Consider the following 19,435-nt stretch of genomic DNA (forward strand, 5'->3'; position numbering starts at 1 on the left):
AAGAGTGCAAACCTATAAGGAAATCAGTATGGCTAAATGAAAATCAAGATTGTATGGTAAGAGGTGAACTGAGAGGTAGGTTGGGGCCAGAGCATGCAGAGATGTGTGTAATCGTTGCATTTATCCAGGTAACTAGAGCATCATTAAATGATTTTGAGTGGAGAGAATGACAGGATTTGCATTTTGAAAAGATTACTCTGTAGCCACTGCACAAGAGAGGACAGAAGTTGCAAGGTGGGGGCAGGCAGAGGCTCTTTAAGTTATCCTGGCATCTTAGCATGGCCACAGTTTGTTATTATATCACAGGAGTTGGACATGGAAGAGAAGGTGGATTTATAAGATATTTGGGAAGCAAAGTGCATCAAAACATGAGGGGGGGGGGGTGTTAAGAGTAATGCCTGATTTTCTACTTTGTGCAATTGAATAGGTGGTAAGATTTACTTGAAATAAGAAACAGTATAAGAGAAACAAATTTGGAACAAGGTATTTTTTGCACTTATTTTTTAGAACAGTTCTAGAATTCTAGAAAAATTGAGCAGATAATATGGAGAGTTCCCACATACCCCCTCTTGCTCACACACAGTTTTTTCTATTATTATATCTTCAGTTAGTGTGGTGCATTTGTTACAATTAATGGATGAATATTGATACATTATTGAAGAAAGTCCATAGTTTGCTTTAAGGTCCACTATGTGTTTTGCAGTTCTGTGGGTTTTGCCAAATGCATACTTCCAGGTAATTGCGCTTACGCTATAATTTACAATAGTTCCATTACCCTAAAAATTTCCTGTGCTTCACCTGTTCACCATCCCTCCTACTCCCCCTGTACTCCTGCCAACAATTGATCTTTTACAGTCTCTATAGTATTTCCTTTTCCAGAATTTTGTGTGGTTGAAATTATGTAGTATGCACCCTTTTCAGACTCACTTCTTTCACTCGGCAATATTCACTTAAGGTTCCTTTATGCCTAGGAGTGTGAATGTTGGATCGTACAGTAAGACTATATTTAACTTGGTAAGATACTGCCAAAATGTCTTCCAAAGTGGCTACACTATTTTGCATTCCCACCAACAATGAATGACAGTTCCTGTTATTCCACATCTTTTTCAGCATTTGGTATTGTCAGGCTTTTGTTGTTGTTGTTGTTGTTGTTGTTGTTGTTGTTGTTATCAGAATGTTCATGTAATCCACAAATTGATGTATAACTCTATGAGTAATGGGGTTTCCAATTTTATATGGCTTATATTTTTCTCAGTAGCACATACTATTTTAAAATAATTCACAAAAATTTTTAAAAAGGGGCGCCTGAGTAGCTCGGTCAGTTGAGTGTCCGACTTTGGCTCAGGTCATGATCTCCCGGTCTGTGAGTTCAAGCCCCGCATCGGGCTCTGTGCTGACAGCTCAGAGCCTGGAGCCTGCTTCGGATTCTGTATCTCCTTCTCTCTCTACCCCTCCCCCACTCATGCTCTGTCTCTCTCTCTCTCTCTGTCAAAAAATAAATAAACATTAAAAATATTTAAATAATTCACAAAGTTGAGAAGCATGTAAAAACCAGGATTTCTGAGGATAACTGTAAACCTAACTCTCAAATCAAGTAGTATCCATTATATAAATAATTACCAATGAAAGTGACATGTATCTTAATATATATTGTAAGCATTAGATTTTCTTTCTTTTTTTGGGGGGGGGAGTGAGAGAGAGAGAGAAAGAGAGAGAGAGAGAGGAAGCACAGGCAGGGAAGGGGAAAAGAGGGAGAGAGAGGATCTTAGCATGGATCATGAAGCAGGGCTCAATCTCATGACCATGAGGTCATGCCCTGAGTCAAAATCAAGAGTCAGACACTTAACTGACTGAGCCACCCAGGTGCCCCAACAAGCATGAGATATTTTAAAAGCACTTTAAACATATTTGGAGCTCCAGGGACAAATATTTGTTTAGTTTAGTTTAGTTTTTTTTAAAGGAAGTTGTACCTTAACTCTAAGAATTAATGATAAAACATTCCTGCTGTGCCCCTGGTGATAATGATCTGCATAGTGTTGTATTTCAAGGAAACTAGTTAGCTCTTATACAAAATGACAGTGTTACCTGATAGAAGTACCTAGTTTTATCCCTCATGACCAGAGAAATCTTCTCACTTGGATACAATTTTTACTGCAATAGTAGATGGAGTCTTAGAACATCTGGGTACATTCATGAGTTCAGCAAGCAGCAGCAAGTAGGAAACAGCTCTTAGAATGTGTACAGTGTGAGATCTCTCTGAATGCTTAGAGGTAAAAGTTAATTTATCATGGGAAGTGACATCAACAGCTAGAGAGAGAAAATCTACAAAAGAGAAGGTGAAATGTGAAGAAAATAATATATATATTATTTATATATTCCAGAGGGGGAGCCAAACTTGCCCAAAATGGGTATGACTGTATCAGAGGGAAACACAGGTATCCTCAGGCCAATTTTCTTGTCCAAAGATATGATTTGTTTCCTACATAGTGTTTAAAAAATAATTTGAGCCACCATTTACTTCGTTCCAATTTATTATAATACAATTGTCATAGAACATTGTGTAAGTTTAAAGTATACATTGTCAGGATTTGGTACACTTACATCTTGTCAAATGATGGCCACAATAGGGTTAGTTAACATTTCTTTCACCTCATATGATTATCATTTCTTATTTGTGGTGGGAGCATTTAGCATTTACTCTCTAGTAATATTCAAGTAGATATCATGTATTATTAACTATAATCACCATGCTGTATGTTACATCCCCCGAACTTATTCATTTTATAACTGGAAATTTGTATCCTTTGACCTGAATCTCCCCATTTACTCCACTCTTCCAGCCCCTTCCAACCACCATTCTAATCTCTGTTTCGATGAGTTTGGCTTTTTTTAGATTCTGCATATAAGTGTTATCATACGGTCTTTGTCTTTCTCTGTCTTATTTCACTTAGCATATTGCCCTCAAGATCCATCCATATTGTCACACATGGCAAGATTTCCTTCTTCCTCATGGCTGAATAATGTTCCACCACATGCGTCTTCTTTATCCATTCATCTGTAGACAGGCTTTTGGGCTATTCCCATATACTGGCTATTATGAATAATGCTGCAGTGTACATCGGAGTGCAGATATCTCTTTGAGATTCTGACTTGGTTTCCTTTGGATATATACCCAAAAGTGGAATTGCTGGGTCATATAGTAGTTCTATCTTTAATTTCATAAAGAACCTATATACTGTTTTGCTTAACTGACCCAATTTACATTATTACAAATAGTGCACAAAGGCTTTTGTCCACATCCACACTAGCACTTGTTATCACTTGTCTTTTTGAGGTGATATCTTATTGCTTGGGGTTTTAATTTGTTTTCCCTGATGATTAGTGATGTTGAGTACCTTTTCATATCTGTTGTCCATTTGTATATCTTCTTTGGGGAAATGTCTATTCAGCTCTGCCCATTTTTAAATTAGATTCTTTTGTTTACTATTGATTGAGTGAGTTGCTTATATATTTTGGATATTAACTTCTTATCAGATACATAATTTGCAAATATTTTCTCCTGTTCTGTGGGTTGTTACCTGTTCAGTTTGTTGATTGTTTCTTTTGCTGTGCAGAAGCTTTTTAGTTTGATGTCATCCCACTTATTTAGTTTTGCTTTCGTTGCTTGTGTTTTGGGTGTCATAACCAAAAATTCATTGTTATGACCAACGTCAAGGAGACTTTTCCATGTATTTTCTTCTAAGAGTTTTATGGTTTCAGATTTTATCTTTAAGTTTTGAACTCATTTCAAGTTTATTTTTAGGAGTGTTACAAGATAGGAGTCCAATTTAATTCTTCTGCATGTGGTTGTTTAGTGTTCTTAATTTCTAAAAAAAAAATATATTTATTTATTTTTGAGACAGGGAGAGAGAGTGGGGTGGGAGCATAGAGACAGAGAGAGACAGAGAATTCCAAGCAGGCTTCATGCTGTCAGGGCAGACCCCATGTAGGGTTTGAACTCACGAAGCATGAGATCATGATCTGAGCCAAAATCAAGAGTCAGATATTTAACTGACTGAGCCACCCAGGTGCCCCAGTTATTTAGTTTTCTATCAGCACTTATTGAAAAGGCTATTTTTATCCCCAATGAATATTCTTGTCTCCCTTGTCAAATATTAGTTTACCATATATTCAAGGGTTTATTTCTGGAGTCTTAATTCTATTCCATTGGTCTATGTGCCTAGTTTTTAAATGTTTATTTATTTATTTTTGAGAGAGAGAGAGAGAGAGAGAGAGAGAGAGAGAACATGAGTAGGGGAGGGGCAGAGAGAGAGAGGGAGAGAGAGAATCCCAAGCAGGCCCTGTGCTGTCAGCACAGAGCTCGATGCAGGGCTCAAACTCACAAACCATGAGATGATGACCTGAGCTGAAATCAACAGTTGGACCCTCAATGGACTGAGCCACCCAGGCGCCCTATGTGCCTATTTTTATACTATTTTAAACTCTTTTGATTACTACAGCTTTGTGTTATAGTTTGAAATTGGAAATGAGGTGCTTACAGATTTGTTCTTTCTCAGGATAGCTTTGACTATTCAGGATCTTTTGTTGTTCCATACAGATTTTAGGCTTGTTTTTTTACATTTCTGTGAGAAAAGTCATTTGAATTTTGATAGGGATTACATTGAACCTATAGATGGCTTTGGGTATGGACATTTTCAAAATATTAATTCTTCTAATCTATGAACACAAGGTATCTTTCCCTTTGTGTCTTTAATTTCTGTCATCAAATCTTATAGTTTCATTGTACAGGTTTTTCACCTTCTTGTTTAAATTTATTCCTAAGTATTGTATTGTTTTTGATGCTATTGTAAATGGGATTGTTTTCTTTACTTCCTTTTCACATATTTTGTTGTTAGTACATAGAAATGCAATTGATTTCTTTATGCTGATTTTACTTCCTGCAACTCTACTGAATTTGTTGATTAGTTCTCACAGTTTTGGGGAGGAGTCTTTAGGATTTTCTATATATATGACAATATTATATCCAAATGAAGACAAGATTAGTTCTTCCATCTGATGTAGATGCCTTTTCTTTTTTCTTCTTCTTTCTCCTCCTCCTCCTCCTCCTTTTTCTTCTTTCTCCTCTTCAGCCTCCCTCTCCCCTCCTCCTGCTCTCCCCCACCTCCTTACCCTCCTCCTTCTCCTCCTCCTTCTGCCTGCTTCTTCAGACTGTGACTTCTAGTACTGTATTGAATAGGCATGATGAGAATGAATTTCCTTGTCTTTTTCCTGATCTTAGAGGAAAAACTAAAACTTTGATCACTGAGTGTGGCATTAGCTGTGGGCTTGCCATATATGGCCTTTATTATGTTTTAGGTACATTTCTTTTAACCCAATGTGTTGATAAGTTTTACCACGAAAATATATTTTATCATATAGATGCTTTTTCTGCATTTATTGAAATGATCATGTGATTTTTATCTTCCATAATGTGGTGTATCACATTTATTCATTTGCATATGTTGAACCATCCTTGAATTCCAGAGATGAATCACATTTGATCATGGTGTATGATCCTTTTAATATACAATTTAACTTACTTTGCTAATATTTTGTTGAGAAATTTTGCATCTATATTCAGTAAGGATTTTAGCCTGTAGTTTTCTTTTCTTTTTTTTTTTTTTCCTTATCTGGTTTTGCTTTTAGTGTAATACTGGCCTTATAAATTGGGTGTAGTAATGTTCCTTTCTCTTCAATTTTTTGGAAGAGTTTGAGAATGATTGGTGTTAATTTTTCTTTAAATGTTTGGTAGAATTCACAACAGAAACCATCTGTACTGGGCTGTTCTTTGTTGGGAGATTTTTTAACTACTGAGTCATTCTCCATACTCATTATTGGTCTGTTCCGATTTTCTGTTTCTTTATGATTACATCTTAGTAAGTTGTAAGTTCCTAGGAATTTATCCATTTCTATAGTTTGTTTAATTTGTTGGCATGTAATTATTCATAGTACTCTCTTATAATCGTTTGCATTTCTGGTATCAGTTTCAGTTTAAATTTTAGTCAGTTTATTTCTGGTTCTGTTTGAGTCTTCTCTTTTTTCCTTAGGTTAGCTAAAAGCTTGGCAATTTTATCTTTTCAAAAATCCATCTCCTAGTTCATTGATCTTTTCTAGTGGTTTTATGTTCTTTATTTTATTTATTTCTGTTGCTATCTTTGTTACTGCCTCCTTCTGCTAAATTTGGGTTTACTAATGCCATCTAATTATTTTCTGGCTGTTTTGTAGTTCCCTTGTTTTCTTTCTCTCTCTTCTTGCCTTCCTTTGTGAACTGATGATTTACCATAGTTTAAGGCTTTGATTCCCTTCTCTTTATCTTTTGTTATGTAATTATGGTTTTGTTGGGGCACCTGGGTGTCTCAGTCGGTTAAGCATCTGACTTCAAGTCAGATCTCACAGCTTGTGAGTTTGAGTCCCATGTAAGGCTCTGTGCTGACAGCTTGGAGCCTGGAGCTGCTTCAGGTTCTGTGTCTCCCTCACTCTTTGCCCCTCCTCTGCTCATGCTCTGTTTCTCTCTGTCTCTCAAATATAAATAAACATTAAAAAAATTTTTTTAAATAATAATTATGTTTTGGGTTTGTAGTCACCATGAGGCTTACATAATCTTGTAGATATGTAATCTTATATATATATAATAGTGTGTTTTGTGCTGATAGCAACTTAACTTCAATTGCATAGATAGAATCTACCCTTTAACTCCCCCAATTTTGTTTCTGATGTCACAATTTACCTTTTTTATTGTATAGTCATTAACAAGCTATTGTAGCTAAAGTTTTTTTTAATACTTTTGTTCTTTAACCCTTGTACTAGAGTTAAGTGGTTAACACACCACTTGTTACAATATATTAGAGTATTCTAAATATGATCACGTACTTTGCCAATGGTATATTTTCATATGTTTTTATGTTACTTATTTGCCTCCTTTCATTTCAGCTTGAAGAACTCCTTTCAGCACTTTTTGTAAGGCCAGTAAAATGGTGATGAATTTCCTCAGCTTTTGTTTGTCTGGGAAAGTCTTCATCTCTCATTTCTGAGGGACAGTTTTGCCAAATACGGTATCTTGGTAGGCAGTGTTTTTTACCCCAGCATTTTTCATACATCATGCACTCTCTAGCTGTAAGGTTGCTGCTGAGACTTTCCACTGATAGACTTATGAAGGTCCCTTGTAAGTTACAACTTTCTTTTCTTTTGCTGCCTTTAATATTATCTCTTTTTCTTTGACTTCTGACAATTTTATTATAATGTGTCTTGGAGAAGATCTCTTTAAGTTGAGTTTATTTTGTTATCTATGAGCTTCATGAACTTGGATATCTATTTCTCTCCCAGATTTGGGATGTTCTCAGACATTTTTTTAAAGATAAGCTTATGCCCCCTTTACTCTCTTTTTTCTGGAACTCCAATAATTCACAGATTGTTTCTTTTGATGTTTAAATAGGCTCTTTTTACTATTTTTTCATTCTTTTATATTTCTACTCCTCTTACTTGATAATTTCAAGTCCTATCTTCTGTCTCACAGATTCATTCATCTGCTTCATTTAATATGTTATTGGTGGTCACTATTGCATTTTTAATTTCATTCACTATATTGTTTAGCTCTACAATTTCTGTTTGGTTCTTTTTTATGATATATCTCTTTGTTAGTCTTCTCATTTTGTTCATGTATTGTTTTTGTGACTGTTGAATTGCCTTTATATATTTTCATGGAGTTGACTGAGCTTCTTTAAGCAGCTATTTTAAATCCTTTATCCTTAAATATTACAAGGATAAATATATCCTGTGGAGTTATTCCAGAATTATAAGGATAAACATATATATAATAAAAATGATATTACTATTTTGTTAATATTCTATTAATAAATATAAATTTAAAAATAAATAATATCTCCATCCATGGTTTAGGGATTGGTTACTGGAAGATTATTGTGATCCCTTAGTTGTGTCATGTTTTCTTGATTTTTCATGCCACTTGAAGTAGTGCATTTTGCATTTAAAGTAGCAATCAATTCCTAGTCTTTACTAACTCGGAACTAGGAGAAAAACACCTTCTGTCAGCCCTTTTAGGGAGGCTCTCTCAGATTGTCTATGGACACATCAATTCCCTGCTTCTTGCACTCCCTTATGGCAGAATCCTTAAGCTTGTATGCCTTGTCCTGATCCTATAATGCACCACACTGGGTGCTGAAGTCTCTCTTTTGCTTTCCCGAGGGCAGCAAAGCTAATGCTCAAATTTATGTTCTATCCTTGGCCTGCAAATTTGGTCCAGCTCTCTGCACATACTCACTAGACATCTGTTGAAGCTTTCCCTTGCCACTGTCAGCATCATGCACAGAGAACCATCCATAGGGAGGAGGTTTGGGGGGTGGGTGGGGATGAGGTGGCTATGCTGAGAGTGCCCTTGGAAAAGTTAGAGGAATCTGTCAGTGAGGCATCCCCAGTGGCTCACTTTTGAGCTTCTTTTAAAAAAAAAAATTAAGTGTATTTATTATTGAGAGATAGAGAGAGACAGAGCATGAGCAGGGGAGGGTAAGAGAGAGGGGAAGACACAGAATTTGAAGCAGGCTCCAGGCTCTGAGCTGTCAGCACAGAGCCTGACGAGGGGTTTGAACCTACGAACTGCGAGATCGTGACCTGAGCTGAAGCCAGATGCTTAACTGACTGAGCCACCCAGGTGCCCCTAATTTAAAAAAAAAATTTTTTTAAGTTTGGGTTTCTTGATGGAATTTGCAACACAGTTCAGAGGATCCACATCCATTTTTTGTCTTCCAAGAGTCCTATCTGCCATTCTTACAGCCTGTTCCTACCCTCCAGTCAGGCAGCTCATGACTCAGGACCGTGGATAGGGTGATAGAGAAACGGACCTCTTTGGCAGCATTCCACAGAGCTGGGGAAACTGGGCACTGACTCACATGCTCTCACTTTGCCCCATGGGAGAAATCAGGGGCTAAGAAGATCTTTCTTGGCACTGAACTGTGCCACCTCGGGTGAAGGTTTATGCAGGTAATGTCAAACTTTTCTCTCAGCCTCCCCAGTGCATACAAACTCATGTTTTCTTGCTCCAACGGTGTGCTGGAACTTTCCCACTGGAAACCTGAGCTTCCACAAAGGCTGTCTTGTCTGTGGATGATTGTCAAAGATAGTATTCTCCAGAAGCTCGTCAACTGCAGCCAAGAGTGACTTGAGAATGATTCAAGATAGCTTACAGACCTTGTTTTCTTAGGCTAAGCACCACTTACCCTGTATGAAAAGGTTCAAGTTATCAAAGCTAAACTGAAATTGGTATGTTGTGCTTTCAATTAATTATAATGTTTAACTTAACTCCAAAGAAAATTCAGTTACTAGTTTATATAAAGTATGTGATTAAATTGTTCCCAAGCAACTATCATTTTGTTATATGACTCAGATAAGAAATCGTCTGGAGCCTTTCAGATAAAAATGGCAAATGAAAGCCATTTCTACCCCCTTTCCCTCCTGAAACCAACTGAAAACTACAAAAAGAATGATCCACACAGATTACTCAATTTGCAATTAATTAGAAAACAGCTACACTTCTAGTACTTAATATGAGAAATGAAATTCAGATCAAATATTGAAAAGGCATGAGAGCAAAATGCCCTAGCAGACAATCAAGTTACATTCAGGGTTCTTACAAGTTGGTGACACACATAGAAAGCCTAGTATGTGACTCATGGCTTGAAACTAAAGCAGCACAGAATGGAGGCAGGATAGAGTAAGGAGAGACATAATTTGACACTTTTGCAGGGAGCTCTGCATCTACTGATTTCATTCAACAAAGTAAATAGGTGATGGAAGACAGTGAAAAACAAGATCTTCCTTGCAACCCATTATAACTTCCTTGTCATCATGAAAGACATAGTTAAGGCAATATATGCAGCATACAATTTAAGAAGGTTTGTAAACTGAATCCAATATACCAATGTTCAAGGTGTATCTCCCAATCTTTATCCCAAACAATTGCATTCAAAGAGATGGCTTGAGTGATAAGAGAGTTATTTTCAAACAAGAGAAAGAAATAAGGGTCTACAATGTGCATAGCTTCTTGAAAAACGATCTACTGGTTGAATTGCACTGACAAATACATGAATGAGGAAGTTATTGTAGAGGACCAGTGGTGAACTTGGAGTCTACTGAAATATAAAACTAAGGGAAAATAACTGGAAAATGATGACTGAGTAGAAAATCTATAACTCTTGATATTGTGGAACTTAAAATATAGGTAACAAAAATTGGAATGTAGAGTATGAGAATAGGAGTTTGTAAGAAGTTTGTGAATGCTGTTTTCTTACCTCAGAGTGGAATGTGGGTGGACAAAAATATTGTTTAAATATAAAAAACTCAGGTTGCAAGCTAATTAAATAAATTTACGTTAGAAGAATCCATAAGGATTAAGAATAGATTATAGAAACAATTATTTCTGAAAGAAAGCACAGACATACAAAACAACATAAAGATATCATACACCATACAATGAAAGAAACAATTAAAACAAAAAATAATTAAAAGACAAATATAATATGAAAATACAGCATTAAGTAACAGAATAAAGACTAAATATATATGTCAATTGAATAAATGTTAATGAACTTACCCTTTTAAATAAAGCATTTGATTAGATTTAAACAAATATTTTTAAAAGTTGCATAATTAAGATAAGTGTGTAAAACAAGTGACTCAGGTTGAAAATAAATAGGCAAGAAAAAATGAATAGGTAAAACATATTAAAAACATCAGGTACAAATAAATAGTTTCATGAGTCACATAATTATATATTAAGCAAGTTTTAATTGAAGTGTTAAATCATTAAGGATTCAAGAATGACATTTTATAAAGAAATTATCACACTAAATTAAAAAGTTATATTGAATTAAAAAAAATTTTTTTTAACATTTATTTATTTTTGAGAGGCAGAGAGAGACAGAGTGTGAGCAGGGGAGGGACAGAGAGAGAGGGAGACACAGAATCCGAAGCAGGCTCCAGGCTCTGAGCTGTCAGCACAGAGCCTGATGCGTGACTTGAACCCATGAACCACAAGATCATGACCTGAGCCGAAGTGGGACGCCTAACCAACTGAGCCACCCAACTGCCCCAAATTGAATATTTAAAAAAAAATTAATGTACCATAAATATTCTCATGGAAGATGGCACTAAGCAAGGAATAAATAATTAGAACATGTCTTTAGGCAAAGTTAGCTACAATAGCAAAAAGTTACATACAATAATATTAAGGACTGCAAAAATATAATTATTCCTGAAAATCTAATAGAGGTATATAAAATGCACGTCCTTGGAAATGAAGAGCATCTTTCTATTTTATGTGCCAAAAGAACACTTATCAAAAATTTAACATGAAGAAAACTTAAATTCTATGGTGTAGAAAAAGTGTACACGTATATTCTAACAGCATGGAGCCTGCTTGGGATTCTTTCTCTCTCTCCTCTTCTCCCCCACTCATTCTCTCTCTCTCTCTCTCTCTCTCTCTCTCTCAAAATAAATAAATAAAATCTAAAAAACCCTCATTGTTACTGCCATAGAATGGTAGCAAGTATTCAGAGGAATATGTTAATCCAAATGTTTTGATATAAAAAAACTTCAAAATGCATCATTAAGTATATAACAGGATATACTTAATTTTTCTTTTTGCAAATACATAAATAAGTCACTTAAGAGTCATTGCTTCTGGGGCGCCTGCATGGGTGGCTCAGTAGGCTAGACATCCGACTTTGGCTCGGGTTGTGATCTCTCAGTTCGTGAGTTCCAGCCCCACATCGGGCTCTGTGCTGACAGCTCAGAGCCTGGAGCCTGCTTTGGATTCTGTGTTTCCCTCTCTCTTTGCCCTTCCCCCGTTCATGCTCTGTCTCTCTCTGTCTCAAAAATAAACATTAAAATTTTTTTTTAAAAAGTCATTGCTTCTGAGGAGTAATACTGGAAATCTATAATAGTAGGAGGAATAGTTTATTTTTATTATATACCTTTGAACTATTTAAATGTCTATTTACCACATCATTGTATTTGTTTATAAAGGGTGTTAACTAAAACATAAATTGATGTTTTTAAAGGCAATCAGATCTCTGATATATCATTAAACTAGAGAATTGAAAAAAATAAAAGGAAGAACATTGGAGTAATTTTTTCATTAAAATTTACTTAATACTATTGGTTCCTACCCATCACTATCTGGTTATTGAATTGTGTTCCAACCAACTGCCTATTCTCACCTTGATGTGCCTTTACTAGCACCTACCTACTAAAAAAATAAGTTTATAAAAATGAACAAGAAAAAGAGTAAATATAGAAGTGTACTTACCAACATCCTTGGGGATATTTGAGGGGGTGAAGAGTCTGAAACAGATAGTAGGAGATCAGAACTCTCTCTGAAAAAAACTGGAAATGGCAATTTCAAATTTGAATTGTATATATTTTGAAACAAAAATAATACATTAGAGTGCTTTCTGCTTTTTTTTATAGCTCTGATTTTTTTTCCTATGAATCCTAAATCCTTTACTTGGGTCTTTGGGCCACATAAACATAGTAATATTAAAACCTGATTGGATACATTCATTGCAAGATTCAGTGCTCGTGCACCGCCGACTTAAATTCAAAAGAATACTGTTTGGTGTCAAAATAAAGAATGGCATACAAAAGGAACACGGAGGAAATAAATGGAGGGATGGGTCAACTGATGAGACTAGGAATAGAAAATCCCCAAAATTTGATTAGAAGTAGACACTAATATCCTCCCATGAATAATGAGGGGAGAAACAGATTACTTGAAAATTACCCTTAATATCAAATCTATATAAAGCATATTAGGGAACAAATAAGTATTAAACATATCTAGATTTATTTATTAATCACAGTGTTTTTGCTGTGATTATATAATCTCCTATAATTTTACTTTTTTATCACATTTAAGTGTAAAAAGCACATAGCTATTAAATACTAAAATCAAACCCCATTATCTATCAACTAGCTTCAACAATTATCAATATAATGGCAATTTTGTTTTATTTATATCTCTTTTAATACCTTGTTGCTGAATATGTATTTTTATAACTTTATTGAGGCATCATTTGCATGATATAATTTGCACGAAAGAAAATGTACCCATTTTAAGTTATTACTTTTAGTGAATATTTAGAGTTGTGCAAACATTATGACAATCCAGTTTTAAAATATTTTCATTACCTCCCAAAATTCCTTTGTACCTATTTATAGCAAATTCCCAGACCTAGGAAAACACTGATCTGCTGTCTCTACAGATTTGCCTTTTCTGGACAGTTCGTAGAAATGAGATAATAAAATATGGCCCTAATCAAGATATATGACAGGGCAATTAAGCAAAACATCTCATCAAACGATCAGTTTTCTATAAAATAGGGTTTAAATGCAAGAAAAGAAAAAATAACATGGCAGAGAAAATGTAACTCATAACAGAGGAAAACAAAGCTCAGAGTCAGGGTTCCCAGAAATGTGGCCGGAATGTTCTCAGGTTTTTCCTTTCCTTAGGAGACTTGACCTGGTTTGGTCTGGTGTAGATTGGAAGACTAGCTCTAAATCAGTTGGATGACATTTAAAGGCAGAGGATAGCATGGTACGTAAATGTGTGACGAGAGCCAGGCCAACGTTTGCACTCTTTTTGGGTGAGAGAGGGGACTATCCCATTACGAAAGCAGTCATGACTAGTTCAGAAAATTATTCAATCACCAGCATTAACACTGTCAGTGTTCCAGTCCTCTGCTTTTTCATTGGTTTTTGAACAACCGCTATACTATAACGAAAAACTGAGTCTAGGTGGAACTAGAATAAGAATAAGCACTATCGAGGCGCCTGGGTGGCGCAGTCGGTTAAGCGTCCGACTTCAGCCAGGTCACGATCTCGCGGTCCGTGAGTTCGAGCCCCGCGTGGGGCTCTGGGCTGATGGCTCAGAGCCTGGAGCCTGTTTCCGATTCTGTGTCTCCCTCTCTCTCTGCCCCTCCCCCGTTCATGCTCTGTCTCTCTCTCTCTCAAAAATAAATAAACGTTAAAAAAATATTTAAAAAAAAAAAGAATAAGCACTATTGATTAGGAGCTGAAAAACAAAATGAAGATGAGGGAAGGTGAATGAGATTTAGGGGGCAGTATTTAAAGACTTTTTAATGTGTTTCTACTGGTATTCATAAAGCATGGATGGATGTACTACAAAGTATAGCAAGATGTAGGCAATATGTTATCACAGCATATATCTGGATATTGAACTTATGTGGTATATTTATGTGACTTACGATACTTATAAATAATGAACAAAACCACATTTTAATAGCCTTTGAGAAGTAGCCTGGGTCATTGTGTATAAAGATGTCTCCAACTTCTTCCTGTGTGTAGATTATAAGAGAGATCTGAAACCCCAGTACCTCTGAATCAGTGACAGTCACTAAAACCCAGTAGCAGTTACAGATCTAAATAGAAGTTGGGCCACCTTAATATTTTCTTTCTAGTGAGTCTTACTGCCTACCGGATCTTGACAGCATGCCACAGAAAATGAAGCAAACAGGTTGGGCTCTAGGGATCCATCTGGACAACACTGAGAGGGAAATGTCACCAATTTTATATATTTCTCTTACTGTTGAAGACATGTACTCCTGGAGAATTTAAGAAATACTGCATTTAGAGTGTTATTTTTTATTCTGCCAATGACTTCCTTGACTATCTCTTCAAATAAATGGAATATCAGTATGAATCATGACTGATGATACTAAAGGATGCCAAAATATCTAGTCAGTTCACCTAAAAATAGCCATATTGATCACCTCAATCCACATAGACATTTCCTGATGATTAACTGAACTACTTTTATCAATATAACCCAAAATATGAATGAGAGCGGGGAAAAAAGAAAAAGAAAGTGGGACTAATTAAGGTTATTATTATTGTTGTATTGACAAATAAATCAGTTTTGAGGCATGCATTAGGTTTACTCAGTCATTTTACACTTCAGGACCTCATATATAGCAACACTTGAATTTCTAAAGGCTACTCATCAAGTAACAGAAAGAAATTAGCACGTAATTATTATGGATTCAGAAGTAAAAAGAGAGTAATCAAACACATGCAGAGCAAATATGGGAACCACAGACGCAATATTATTGTATTAAAAGAGAGGAATGTTTTCCTTATTTATGGAAGCTTATGGGAAACAGTAAAGCATTTTTGCTAAGCTTTCCTGTACAAGTTTGAAAAGTAGATTTTTTCAAATCTATTTGCAGCATTTGACTTTCACCTAACCATTGGAATATGCCAACAAATGCTAAATAACCATTTCTGGTGTTCAAGCTTGCTATATCTAGCAGATAGTAGTTGGAAGGTATAGTTTAAACTCTGAATCAATCGTTATCTAACTCATACAATGTAAAATGATAATTTAGATAAACTTTCTACTAAGCACTTTAATTGTATTAATTCATCTGAGCCTTATAAGAACCCTAAGAATTAGATAGGGCAAGGAGTAATACCTTTTACTCATAGATGAACATAAAATGAATACTTTATTTAACTTCATCACTCAGTATGGTAGAAACTAAAAGTACCACTTTTTTTCAGACAGTGTGTCTCTAGTGTTCTATCTCTTATGCTATGTTGCTTTCAAACAGATTTAGAAACTATGATTCAAAAATTTTAATAGAGTACTGTTTAATTAGATAGATATCTCCTGATAGTTATATGTCGATTTAACATTTCTGTTTTGTCAGTAATTAATTCATAAATAATTATTGAGTAATTGAACATGAATTAGGTGCAGGAGCTATGCCTGGTCATAGGGATAAAAAGAGGAACAAAATATAATTTCCTCCCCACCACTATCTATGGTTGTAATCAGACCTGTAGAAGTAAATGTCAGTGGATGAAGTGAAGATTGTGATTGCAGATTGTGAAGTGCTCTGTACACTCCATTCAAAATTTAAAATTTTATCCTTTATGCAGCTGGGAGCCTCCAGAAATCTAATTAAGCTTGGAGCCTAGCAAATCAGGACTCTTATTTCAGAATACAAAGCTGCCAGCATTGTAAGGAAGAACTTGAAGAAAGACGAGACTGGTGACAAGGAGTCAAGATGAGGCCACTAAGGAAAGAAATCACTTGCTTTGAACAGCATCTGAACCATGGTAGCAGTGTTGGATAGAGAGGAGAACTGGAGTGGGAAATATTCCTAGGTATAATTTTAGAAGCAGAGTCTGAGGACTTTGGTGACTTGTTTGACGTGCATGTGTGGAGGGAGGTTGTCTTTTTTTTAATGTTTATTTATTTTTGACAGAGAGAGAGAGGGACAGAGCATGACCGGGGGAGGGGCAGAGAGAGAGGGAGGAGACACAGAATCTGAAGCAGACTCCAAGCTCTGAGCTGTCAGCACAGAGCCCGATGCGGGGCTCGAACTCCTAGACTGCGAGATCATGACCTGAGCCGAAGTCAGATGCTCAACTGACTGAGCCACCCACTGTTTTTCTATCTTTATTTAATTTGATTTGGGCACCTTCTGGAGATAATTTTTGGTTATTTATTTTTCTATATCTCCTATTGCTCCTCTTCATTACTTGTTACTACCATGCACAGGTCACAAATACTTCTTGCTTCCTAGTTTTTAATATCCACAAAATTCTTTGCTTTTTAAATATAATTTATTGTCAAATTGATTTCCATACAACACCCAGTGCTCATCCCAGCAGGTGCCCTCCTCAATGCCCATCACCCACTTTCCCCTCTCCCCCACCCTCCGTCAACCCTCAGTTTGTTCTCAGTATTTAAGAGTCTCTTATGGTTTGCCTCCCTCCTATCTGCAACTTTTTTTCCCCTTCCCCTCCCCCCATGGTCTTCTGATAAGTTTCTCAAGATCCACATATGAGTGAAAACATATGGTATCTGTCTTTCTCTGACTGACTTATTTCACTTAGCATAATACTCTTCAGTTCCATCCACGTTGTCACAAATGGCAAGATTTCATTTTTTCTCATTGCCAAGTAGTATTCCATTGTATATATAAACCACATCTTCTTTATCCATTCATCAGTTGATGGACATTTAGGCTCTTCCCACAATTTGGCTATTGTTGAGAGTGCTGCTATAAACATTGGGGTACAAGTGCCCCTATGCATCAATACTCCTGTATCCCTTGGGTAAATTCCTAGCAGTACTATTGCTGGGTCATAGGGTAGATCTATTTTTAATTTTTTGAGGAATCTCCACACTGTTTTCCAGAGTGGCTGCACCAGTTTGCATTCCCACCAACAGTGCAAGAGGGTTCCCGTTTCTCCACATCCTCGCCAGCATCAAGAGTCTCGTGATTTGTTCATTTTAGCCACTCTGACTGGCGTGAGGTGGTATCTATCTCAGTCTGGTTTTGATTTGTATTTCCCTGATGAGGAGTGACATTGAGCATCTTTTCATGTGTCTGTTGGCCATCTGGATGTCTTCTTTGAAGAAGTGTCTATTTATGTCTTCTGCCCATATCTTCCCTGGATTATTTATTTTTCGGGTGTGGAGTTTAGTGAGTTCTTTGTAGATTTTGGATACTAGCCCTTTATCCAATATGTCATTTGCAAATATCTTTTCCCATTCTGTCAGTTGCCTTTTAGTTTTGTTGATTGTTTCCTTTGCAGTGCAGAAGCTTTTTATCTTGATGAGGTCCCAGTAGTTCATTTTTGCTTTTAATTCCCGTGGCTTTGGAGATGTGTCAAGTAAGAAATTGCTGCGGCTGAGGTCAAAGAGGTTTTTGCCTACTTTCTCCTGTAGGATTTTTATGGTTTCCTGTCTCACATTCAGGTCCTTCATCCATTTTGAGTTTATTTTTGTGAATAGTGTAAGAAAGTGGTCTAGTTTCATCCTTCTGCATGTTGTTGTCCAGTTCTCCCAGCACCGTTTGTTAAAGAGACTGTCTTTTTTCCATTGGATGTTCTTTCCTGCTTTGTCAAAGATTAGCTGGCCATACATGTGTGGGTCCAATTCTGTGTTCTCTATTCTATTTCTTTGGTGTATGTGTCTGTTTTTGTGCCAATACCAAAAGTCTTTTTTTTTTTATTTTTTATTTTATTTATTTTTTTTTTTTTGAGAGAGAGACAGAGACAGAGACAGAGTGTGAATGGGGGAGGGGGCAGAGAGAGAGGGAGACACAGAATCCAAAGCAGGCCTCAGGCTCCGAACTGTCAGTGCAGACCCCAACATGGGGCTTAAACTCACAAATCGTGAGATCGTGACCTGAGCTGACGTCAGACGCTTAACCAACTGAGCCACCCAGGCGCCCCTCCACAAAATTCTTTATGTCAGCATCAAATGAAACCCTAAGTCTGTAATAGGTACTCATTTTCACTACCGGCAATTATCTTTCTATCACAACAATGACAAAAAGGCAAATTATCAAGGTGTCATGACCTTGAATTGGTTAACTTAGTGGAAGTACTTTGTCCTCAACAAAGATGGGGCATGTATTACTGATCAGATGTTTTGATGAAATCATGGAACAGTCTAGAGTTTCTTAAAATTCTAGAAAAGATAATGTGAGAAAAATGTAAGAAGTATTTTCTCATTTCTTTCAGACATTTTAGAGACCAAGTCCAACTGAGGCTTAATTATTGCCAGACCAGTAAAATTGTGCGGAGAAAACAATCATCCATTTTAACAATGTGTTTTTTCCACCTTTATTTTCTAAGGATTCATAACAAGAAATTGTATTTAGTGGAAAAGTTGAATTTACACTAGTATATTGTATAACTTTCTCTCCATATACCTTCAGTAAAAAGACCTTAGCATCTCATGTATGCCTGTCATTATGAAACACTAATTACTCTTTGAGCATGCCTAATGTGTGCAAAATCAGCCCATATTGAAACATGGTTCTGTAGATTTAATGAATGCAATGTTCAATGAGAACTAAACAAAAATGAGACTTGCTTTTCACAGCCACACATGAAAGAAATGGATGTAGGATGCAAACGGCAGGGAAAATTCTCATTTTCAACTTGAAATGGCAAAATGAAACACATGAAAAGGACCTCATTGAAATATATTTGAAGGACAGGTAGTAGGCAATTGAAAGAAAACTAGACATTTTTTGTCTCAACATACAGAAGGGATTATAGATTACTTTAGTATAAAATACCGTTTCTCCACTCCAATTGATTGTGTGTCTAGCCACAAAATCATGAACAGCTGTGTATATTTTATCCTCACGTGCAGATACATCTGACTGTTTCCTTGACTTGGTGATTCAAGGTATGAAGGGATGCTTGGGAGAACAATGATACTGTTCAACTACTTCAGGTTTTTCTAAAAGTATCCAGGGATAATGTATAGAATCTAGCAATGTCAACAAAGTCTCTTCCTGAAAAAGGATATTAAAGATATTATGGTATAAAAGAA

This window comes from Lynx rufus, unplaced genomic scaffold, assembly GCF_022079265.1.
Source record: "Lynx rufus isolate CCGP_SWC_20201006 ecotype Redwood Valley unplaced genomic scaffold, mLynRuf1.p SCAF_7, whole genome shotgun sequence".
Taxonomy (NCBI): Eukaryota; Metazoa; Chordata; class Mammalia; order Carnivora; family Felidae; genus Lynx; species Lynx rufus.